The sequence below is a fragment of the Ictalurus punctatus genome, unplaced genomic scaffold, assembly GCF_001660625.3.
Source record: "Ictalurus punctatus breed USDA103 unplaced genomic scaffold, Coco_2.0 Super-Scaffold_100, whole genome shotgun sequence".
Lineage (NCBI taxonomy): Eukaryota > Metazoa > Chordata > Actinopteri > Siluriformes > Ictaluridae > Ictalurus > Ictalurus punctatus.
In genome coordinates this window covers 3680783-3692027 of record NW_026521086.1, presented here as the reverse complement: position 1 = coordinate 3692027, position 11245 = coordinate 3680783, and the positions used below count along the sequence as shown (strand labels likewise).

Sequence of the window (11245 nt, the reverse complement as noted above, 5' to 3'; positions counted from 1 at the left end):
TTATAAAATGTGACACTAGGTTACTTCTCTATAGTTAAAAAAATTGCAAACAGGAATGTGTGTGTGTGTGTGTGTGTGTGTGTGCCTGCTTCATACTCATCCACTCCCTACTTGTGCCTGAGTGTATTCATTGAGTAAAGACAGTGTGTGCTCTTAAATGTATGTATGTGTGTGTGTGCGCGTGTGTATTTAGACGGCAGTGTGAAGTGGTGTACCACTATGTGAGGAGGGAGAAGTACGCTCTGAGGATGAGGAGATGGAGCAGGATGACGTGGCCTCTCTCTGGAGCTCCTCCACGTTCTTCACGCAAAAACAATAACTCTCTCAAATTCTGATGGAGCGGCATCTACATAATCAACAAAGCACACAAACATCAGTTTCGTTCTGGGACACCGATTTTCTAAATCATTACATTCGCTTTCTATTTATTTATGTATCATTATTAAAAGATCAGTCATCAAGCCGGTGTAACCTTAATCTTTATCGCTAGCTGCTCCTGAAGTGTTTTGGAAATCGTTTCAGCCACGTCATGTTCACTCACCGTCCACTTTATTAGGAACACCTGTACGTTCATGTAGTTTTCTAACCAGCCAATCATGAAATATACAGGAATATAGAGGAATCACAAGAAAACTCCATTTCAACACACTTAAAAAAAAAAAAATCTCACAATGTTGGATTTGAGTTTGTAATGCAGTGAGCACAACCAAGGAGTGCATTTTAAAAAGAAAACTACAATGTTGTTGAAGACTGAAACCTGTACCTACAAACTAGAACTGAAAATGGAACCACCGAAGAGTCAACAGTGTCAGAGATCCTCGTGTGTCCAGTTCCACTGTGTACGGGACTTTTTATGCTTACCGACCCATTACTCCAGCTTTTGTGTTTTTAGCTTTGTGCTGATAGAAATGGTTTTGTTTTTTTAAAGCAAACTTGGTGTTAAAACCCAGAAACATCTAGTAATGAAAAGTGACATTCATCATGTGTTTGAAGTGACACTGTTCAGTTATACAAGTAACTGGGTATTTTGGTATATATTGGAAACACTATTTTTGAGCATTTCCCCAGAATTTCATAGAGTGTGATTTGCAGTATAAGCACCTGAGGTCTCATGCGTGGGTTCCAGTGCACATAATAACCCACCCAGAGCTCCATATGTGTGAGACTGGCCAGTGGATACAGCACCTGGTATTTACAGTCCACATAGAACGGGTTAGTGAAGTCCTCCGGCTGACTATTAACGTAGGACCACAGTGACCGTTTTACCCTGTACTTCCTAAAAACAAAAGAGAGAGAGAGACAGAAGTCATAAGACACTTAGACAAATTCATTTCCATTCAGAAAAATCAGACAGGCTGGAAAGCCTCCGCCCATTAGTGGAGAAATGTGGAGCGTACCTTTTCCATTCTCTCCTGCTCACTGCTGTAGAGGAATGTACCAAACAGGCAGCTGTAGGGGTGATCCAGGATGGGGATGAGAAAAAGCTCTTTGAACTCAGAAGCAGAAGGAAACTGAAAGAAAGAACACAAACACTGGGTTTAACAGTGTATAGTAAGATGCTTAAATGTGGATCTGCACAATAACGCCTGAACAGATAATCAGTCTTTGTTCAGTACGGAAATTATATTTAATTCTTACAATTAGAGTCCTCTTCAAAAGTATTGGAACATCAAGGCCAATTCACTTGCTTTTGCTGTATACTGAAGACATTTGGGTTTGAGATAAAAGACGAATATGAGACGATAGATCAGAATTTCAGCTTTCATTTCCTCATATTTACATCTAGACGTGTTACACAGCTTAAAATATGGCAGCTTTTTTGAAGCCATCCTATTCATTAACTGTTCAAAAATACTGGAACGAGTGACTGATGTTTTTTTCTTGCTGGCCAGGTGTACCTCGTTAAATGGACTTTAAAGAATGAATAGCTCTGAATGTCTTCTCTTGGTTTGAGCCCTGGGTTTCACCTGTGGAGACAGCATTTGTTGTTAAAAAGAATAAACTGACATGAAGACCAGAGAGCTGTCTATGGGAGAAAAGCAAGCCATTTTGAAGCTGCGAAAAGAGGAAAAACCGGTCTGAAATATTGCACAAACATGGGGCATAGCCAAAGAACAATTTGGAATGTCCTGGAAAAGAGAGTTAGTTCTCATTATGATCTCTTACTTTATAACATTAAAATAAAACAATAGTTCCCTCACAAGCCTCTCTTTTTTCCCCCTAACTCTTGAAATGAATAAGACTTGCAATGTTACTGAGAAACTGGAAAGTGCAATGTCCTCTCTGCCGTGACACTGGAGACTACTTCCATAAAACTTCCATAAATAGATAACTTATAAATCTTAACTAGATCACAATGATCATACGTCTTTTTCTTTAAGTGACATGTTTATAATATGTTTACGATTAAGCTTAGAATATGTATTGCGTACGCCATACTAGACCCTGTCAATGAGCTGTTACTATAGGAACGAGCACATCACTATAAAGCTGTAATTTCCCTTGCAGCTGGAATCAGAATCTTGCTGTTACAGAAATGTCTCCAACACCTTCTGACCAATCAGATTGGAGAATTCAACAGTGTTGTGGTGTAAAGCATCAGTAGCTGACCTGTCTCATCATCTGCCACACACAGTCGATGAACTGCACAAAGAGAGGGGATCGTTCCGAGTTGGCGTGATTCTCATCTCCAAGGCCGACACGCTGAGAAACACACAGAGACAGAAAGATGGGGTTAAATATACATGCGTTCACGCGCCCACACACAACCACGCCCTCACTGCTCATATGCACCGAGGCCAGCTTGTGTCCGAAGCTGATCCACTCCTTCTCGATCAGTACCTGGAACTTGTGTCCGAAGCTGAATCTAACTGATATCTGATATTAAATTATTGTGAATTATCTATATTTTACACTTTATTACCCCATATCTATCTAATTATATATATATATATATATATATATATATATATATATATATATATATATATATATATATATAAATGTATATATGGTAAATCGTGCACATCGGAGCAACTTCATCCCGACCTTTGTCTGCATTCAGGGGTGCTAAGGAGCTCCTCGACCATGCCCATGCCCAATGTAAGTTACATTTTCACTGGTGCTGGCGCGTCTACCGAGTTTTGGGAGTTTTCAGCCATGTTTAGGTCCTTAAAAACGACAAGAATGCATGAAATAAACAATAAACACCAGAAAATCAATAGGGCCCTGCACATCCGGTGCATGCGCCCTCCGGTGGTCACTGGAAGCGCTGCACCTTCGGTGCTCTGCCCCAATAATAAACAGCAGATCCAATAGGGTTTTGCAGCAGCGGTGCTCGGGCCCTAAAAAGCAGAATAAAGCACCAACAGAAGACACAGAAGCACAAAAGCGCAAAGGCAAGTAAGGATAATTACAGAAACGGTTACATTACAGAGATCCCCACAATGTGATCCATGACCACAGTAACATGACAAGAAGCTTCACCTCAGACCAGTCACCAATTGTTGTAGGAAGGTGAAAGTGGCTGCCTTAAAATATTTTTACCTCAAAGTGATTCGTAGCGCCCGCACACACACACACACACACACACACACACACACACACACACACACACACACGGTGGAAAGGGTGTAGCAAAAATCATGCAACTATTGTGGGAAAAAGAGGGGGAAAAAACCCTGATACTTTGTACCTGATGCATCATCTTTTATAATTGTGATTAATGGTCCATTAGAGAAGAAAAAATCCATTCCATTCTTTGATTACTTATTTGGCATACAGTGAATATTCACACTGTGGCCATGTGGAACAATTTCCAAAATGCATTTAAATGGGGTAAATTGTGTACATTGAACCGAGAGTACTAGACATGTTTGCTAAAAGCAACACAAAGGCTTTATTCACACTGCAGGAATTTTATATTGTGTGTTTAGATTTTTTCTTTTAGACAGACTGTTCAACTGCAAATTTGTTCTGGTGAATGACAGGCATTCAAAATCTTTCTGCAGAACTCTGTTGAAGATTCTGTACATCGGAGATTCATCTGAACTTCAACAAAACATTTCACATTTATAGAGTTCTGTCTACGGTCATCAAGTAATCACATTTATAAGTTCATTTATTACCTCTCCCCTCTGTTGGCTCAAATATAGCCTATTACCCAAAAACACTTAAAATTCAACATAGAAGCCAACACTCACATCTACCTCTGAGCCCAGTTGGAGATAGAAAAAAAGACACCAGCCGTGAGTGAGAAGAAGCAAGGGTCCAGATTTATTGTTCCGTTCCACCACACGAGATCCACACCGATGAGAATTCTCAGAAGTGATGAGCTTAAGCTCCTGCATATCCTCTATACTGTCCTGCATATCCTACTATTCTGTTTTTTTATAGAGAGTTTCTCTATTACAATAAGATTATTAAAGTTATTCATGTGTGTGTATGAGAGCGAGAGAGTGTGTGTGTATGTTGTGTCTACTTGCCCGCCCTTGACTGTACGAGCGTGTGTGTGTGTGTGTATTAGCACTCCTCAGCTCAGCTCGTATACCTCTTTTTGACTTTTTTGACTACTACTGCTCTTAAAGATCTTTAAAGTGTAATTCCAATTTGTCAATGTCCGCCTAATCCCGCTTCTATGTGTCTAGGTGCCCATCTTTTCTTCTTCTCCCCTTTGCTGGATGCTAGGTCTCCCTTATGTTTATTTTATGACATTTTTTATCCACAACACCTCCCTGATGGATATTTACACCCCCCGTTGCCTCAGCAGAGGAAAAACCATCATTGAGGACAGCTCTCACCCTGGCTCTGATCTGTTGCCCTCAGGGAGACGTTACAGGTGCATCAGAACAAGGACTAATAGATTCAAGAATAGTTTTTTCCCCAAAAGCTATAATCATTCTAAACACACACATGTACTGATTTCACAGTATAGGTATATAGTGTCTCAGAACTGTGCATTTTATAGTACCCCCCACTTAACCATAGTTAAGAGCCAAATCTCCACCATTCTGAAAGCATAAAGTACGTATTCATGTGTAAACAAACGTGTTTTATCTATGGAAAATAAATGAACATTAGAACAGATTTACTTGTCTCTGACTGAACAAAGCAGGCCATATTAAACTGGGTTAAATATACAAATCCACACAGTTCACCAGTCCAATAGAATCTGTACAACATGTTAGCAATACTTCTGCTCTGTTTAGACCCAGAAAATCTAAAATACTTACTTTAGTATGAAATTTCTGTCGAGTGTCTACCATGGGGTCGGGATTTACGGTCTGTGAACACGTGCAGGAAAAGCAACCCACACGTGCAACCCTGACCGAGTGAGAACGACTCAAACGATTCAAGAAGAGGATTCTGAATCGGTTCATTTAAAGAATCATTACCAAAGCCGCTTATCTTACTTCGATGGTTTGATAACAACAGCCCGTCTTACAGAGTGCTGCAGGAATGAGTCGTGAAACCCAGAAACGATTCAGCGTATTAGCACTTCCGTCAATGGGGTTTTGGGTTAAATGCCGGAAATAAGGTCTGTGGTGAACACAAGCTCAAGATGTTTTCACGTTTATCTCGACACACAGCCTAGTGAGAGACTTTTTATTATTTTAAGGTACATTTCCTGAAGAAAATGTGAGTGGTGCTTGCCGTGGCAAAATTCAGATCGGGTGCCAATACTTTTGAGAACTGCCCGTGAAGGGCGCCAATAGTTTTGAGAGCTGGACGCATAGGGCACCAATAGATTTGACAGCCGGACGCATAGGGCGTCAACAGATTTGAGAGCTGGCCACGTAGGGCGCCAAAAGATTTGAGAGGCGGACGCGCAGGGTGCCAATACTTTTGAGAGGCGGAGATCTAAAAATAGTAGTGCTACACAAGCTTGGTCGCAGTCGTGTTTATTAAGGAAAGCTACAAGGTTACAGATGTGAGGTTCTGACCTTTACGGTACAGTGAGGATGAGCAGAACATCTACACAGCATGGAACTGTGAATAGACTCCGTGTCTGTGGACTCGTGTACACACAGTTTGGTGAGATTATGCTACAGGAACAGTCAAAATACACCATGGCCTTGAATGTTTTGGCCCCGTCGTAAACACTGAACAATCACAACTACTCTGTTGAGAGCGAGAAATGACCTCACAGAGTGGTGTGTGTTGACGTCCATTTTATATAGTTACTGTTTCTGATAGAAAATCGATCTCCCTCGCGCTCTCAATACTGCACTGTAACAGTGTGGGACAGAGACCCAAACAGCAAGGTGAAAATGATCTCTCTGCAAAACATGCGTAAAAGTCGTTTAAACAGATTACACAGGGTCTCTTTCTCCTGCAATGGGTATGTCAACTTCCGACCAGAACTATATACCCACCCAGCTACCAACACACACGCGCGCACACACACACTAATTCAGCCACTTAAAAACAGCAAGGACTTTTATAAACAATTAAAAATAGACTATAATATGAACATTTTAACAAATTAATAAATAGCGCAAAAAACACAGCAGTTAAAACACTGTAAATACCCTCCTTTATCAAAAGTCTGCTCTTGCGCCCACACTCTCGCTCTGATGCCAGCTGGAGCCGCCTCTTCATGGTCCCCTCGACCTCCATCTCTGCAGCTTTAGCCGTGAAGAGGTTTCTATGAACTGCAGCTTTGGAATAAAGCAACACATATCGTACAGTCATTATGAATCTTAAGCATTAATTACACTTATACCACGGTCAGTGTGAATACTGGATTCTGATTGGCTGGAAGGTGTGCATTATACAGTGAGGGAAAAAAGTATTTGTTCCCCTGCTGATTTTGTACGTTTGCCCACTGACAAAGAAATGATCAGTCTATAATTTTAATGGTAGTTGTATTTGAACAGTGAGAGACAGAATAACAAAAAAAATCCAGAAAAACGCATGTCAAAAATTAAAAAATAAAAGACACCTGGGAGCCAGAAATCTTTCTGATTGAGAGGGGGTCAAATACTTTTACCTCATTAAAATGCAAATTAATTTATAACATTTTTGACATGCGTTTTTCTGGATTTTTTTGTTGTTATTCTGTCTCTCACTGTTCAAATAAATCTACCATTAAAGTTATAGACGGATCATTTCTTTGTCAGTGGGCAAACGTACAAAATCAGCAGGGGATCAAATACTTTTTTCCCCTCACTGTAACTGTTTATTGCACAGGTAATTCCAGCCAGTTTGATCACCGTGATCATTCCTAAATCTTATCACACTACTTTATCTGTGTGTCTGATTTACTTCAGACAAAATTCCAGATCTAACCACCTAACTTATGGAAATTAAAGTTTATTTTAAACTACTTTTTTCTTTCCAGTTTCATTTTTATTGAACATTTCTCCTGAACACGTCTACATGTCAGCTGAACATCACCTTTTCTCTTCTCTCCTCCCCTCCCTTTCCCAAGGAAAACAAATTGAGCAACACACAGCAGTAAACATTCACAGGTTTTTCTTCTTTTTTCACTAACAAAGGAAAACAAAATTAAAAATGCAGAAAACCCGCCCCCCGCCTCATCATGGATACCCAATAACTGTCGCTGGTTATAAAGATATTGTAAAATCCAACAACAGGCACAAAAATTTAAGTGGGAAGTGTCTAACTCCATAAAGTATACAATAAAGGGATGCCCTTTATAAAAAAACTTGTCCGTACAACCATTCATCCTATATGTTATTTTCTCGAGTTTCAGAAAAAACATCACGCCCTTTAGCCGCTGGGAGATAGATGGGTATTTAGCAGACTTCCACTGCAACAGTAGGGAACGTCTTGCTATAAGGGATGTGAAAGCAAAAACATCCTTTTGTATCAAGCTCAATGGAACTGAGGCATCAGGAATCCCAAATACAGCAATCAATGGACAAGGATTTAAATCTACCCTGAGAATAGTGGACATGATGGTAAAAAAACAGTCCAAAAACCATCAGCGCAGAAGAAAAACCTATGGCCAAGATGACAGGGAGAGCCATGGCATTTATCACACTTGTCCTCTACGTCCGGATACATCACAGAAAGTCTCGACTTGGACAGATGGACTCTGTGTAAAACTTTGAACTGGATGAGTCCAAGACGAGCACAGGAAGTGGTAGACTGTACCCTCCCTATAGCACGTTCCCAACACCCCTCACTTATCTGTACTCCTAACTCCGTTTCCCACGCATTCCTAACTTTGTTACACGACTCACTACCTAACGCCAGAATGAAATCATAAATCCTAGAAATCATTCCTCTCTGATGTGGATTGTTTGAAAACAAGCGTTCCCAAGATTGTTCAGGAGGCGCAGAGGGGAAATCAGGAAAACATCTAGAAACGAAATTCCGAATTTGAAAATACCGAAAAAAATGAGTCACAGGGAGGTCATAAGTGTATGCCAGATTGGCAAAGCTATCGAACACACCTTCGTGATACAGATTTCTAACTTGTTTAATACCCTTGTCATCCCACACTGAGAATGTGGAGTCCAAACACGATGGAGGAAATAGATGGTTGTTGACTATTGGACACAAAGAGGATGCACCTACAAATTTAAAGCGCCGTCTAAACTGATACCAAGTCATAAGTGTTGAGGACAACTAGATTATCAGTATATAGGGAGAGTTTTGTAGGTAAAGAGGAGTAAAGTAAAGCAGGTGAAGAGGATTCCCTACACGACAATAGTTCCAATTTAGACCAAGAAGATTCAGGAGATTTAACCCAGTAGCAGAGTTTATGGATGTGCGCAGCCCAGTAATAGAATTGAAAATTGGGTAATGCAAGTCCTCCACTAAGTCTACATTTCTGCAATAATTTACTAACCCTTGGTGGCTTCCCTCCCCAAATAAAAGTACTAATTATCTTATCCAATGAATCGAAGAATGATTTTGGCAGAGAAAGAGGCACTTGCTGGAACAAGAAAAGAAACTTCGGTAATATATTCATTTTGACGACATTGATCCTGACAATTAGAGAAAGGGGTAAGTTACCCAAATCTGAATGTTAGATTTAACCTTTGAGATAAGGGGAGTGAAGTTAGCTGATGAAAGATTAGATAAAGGACGTGTCATGTTGATACCTAGGTATTTAAACCCTTACTGACTAAATCGAAACGGTAAATCTGACTGTTGGAGAGAAAATGCTGCAGTATTGACAGGAAAACAGTCGCTTTTATCCAAGTTTAATTTATAACCAGAGACAACATCGAAGGATTCCAGAACACCCAAGACAGCAGGCATAGAGGCAACAGGATCGGTTACATACAATAACAAATCATCAGCATATAGCGACAATTTGTATTCTACACCGTATAGAACTATTCCTTTAAACAAGGGAGAAGATCTTAATGCGATAGACAGAGGTTCGATAGCGACAGCAAAAAGCAGAGGGGATAAAGGACAACCTTGACGAGATCGTTTGTCTGAACCCTGGCATTAGGGGTTGAGTAAAGGAGGCTAATCCAAGAAATAAACTCATCCCCAAATCCGAACTTCCTCAAGACTGCAAACAAATACTCCCACTCAACCCTATCAAATGCTTTTTTCAGCATGTAATGAAATCACAATCTCAGGAAGCACTGCCGAATGCTTTGAATAAATTATATTAAAGAGCGTACGGGTATTGAAAAACATCTGACGTCCCTTTATAAAACCCTTCTGCTCTTCACATATAATATAAGGGATAATGTCCTCTAAACGAGATGCCATTACTTTCACCAACACCTTTACATCTGCATTAAGCAGAGACAGCGGCCTATAAGAACCACAGGAGGTTGGATCCTTACCCTCCTTAAGAAGCAGAGCTATCGTGGCTTGTGTCAGAGTCAGAGGCAAAGACACATTCCAAGGATTCGTTGAACACAGATAAAAGCAATGGAGCTAATTTTCCAATAAACATTTTAAACAATTCAACTGGAAACCCGTCCGGGCCAGGAGCTTTGTTAGATTGCATAGTTTTAACTGAATTCAAATTTCTTGAAGAGAGAGTGGGGAGTCCAGTTGCATGGCAGTATTCGAATCACTAACAGGGTTACAAAGGTCTTGAAGAAATGCATTCACTTTAGTATCGTCTGCAGGAAATTCAGATTTATAAGGTGAAGAGTAAAACCATTTAAAAGTAGCATTAATTTCCATGGGCTCTGTTGTGACGATATTATGAGTGTTTTTAACACTAGGTATGAGACGGGAAGCGGCCTGTCGCCGTAGCTGACGTGCCAGTAAACGACTCGGCTCATCGCCATGTTCATAATATGAACCAGGAGTACGTAACAACAAGCGTTCCGCCTCTTTAGTCGAAATAAGATTGAATTCTGCCTGTAAGTCGATTCGCTGTTTAAGAAGTTCTGGAGAGGGGTTCAACGCACATCTTTGATCGAGACTACTGATCGCAGATGTAAGTTCATTAACCCTAGCAGTGCGCTTTAAATTACAGAGAGTGGAGTAAGAAATAATCTGCCCTCTGATATAGGATTTAAGTGTCTCCCATAACAATGAATAAGAGGTGGAGTCATTCTGACTGAAGAAAAGAAAGTCATCAATAGAAGTAGAAATGAACTCACAGAATTCACTGTCTGCTAAAAGAAGAGAATTAAATCTCCAAGGCGGTGGGCTACGTTTATAAATAGAAAGATGAATATCTAATTCATGATCGCATGGTCAGAAATTACAATACCCAAATAGTCAGAAGAAACTACACAAGAATCAAGAGTGCTGTCTATAAAAAATAATCAATCCTCGAATAGGATTTCAATAGGATAGCACCTGGGAGAAGAAAGAAAACTTTTTAAGAGCAGAGTTACGGGATCTCCAGGGATCAACGAGACCATTCTGACCCATAAAATCTGAAAATGTTTTAGACATAGCAGATTGATTCAGAGTACGGGGATTAGACCGATCCAAGTTTTGGTGAATTACACAGTTTAAATCTCCCCCGAAAATCAACAGGTGAGTATTTAAGAAAGGGAGATTGCTCAACAATCTATTAGCAAATTCCACATCATCAAAGTTTGGAGCGTGTACATTTACCAACAACACCTGTCTTTGCATCAGAGTACCAGCAACTATAATATATCTACCGTTCACATCAGCAACAACGTTAGTGGAGGAAAACTGTGACCTTTTGTCAATTAAAATAGCGACCCCTCTTGCTTTCGAATTAAAGTTCGAGTGGAAGACTTGACTCACCCAAGGGCAGAGTAACCTTTGATGATCTTTAATACTTTAAGACGTAGGTGCGTCTCCTGTAAAA

General features: G+C 40.2%; 1 non-coding gene across 9 annotated transcripts in view; it reads right to left on the bottom strand.

The window, feature by feature from the left end:
* Positions 1-1312: 1312 nt before the first annotated feature.
* Positions 1313-11245, bottom strand: part of LOC108262695 (uncharacterized) — an 11745-nt gene continuing 1812 nt past the window's right edge. The window contains exons 4-7 of one of the 9 annotated variants that reach the window (XR_008394172.1): positions 3049-6659; positions 2794-2877; positions 1899-2703; positions 1313-1449 (exon numbers count right to left, since the gene is read on the bottom strand). This is a non-coding gene — a transcript (uncharacterized LOC108262695). The other 8 variants (XR_008394167.1, XR_008394171.1, XR_008394170.1 and 5 more) reach the window with 8 other exon arrangements.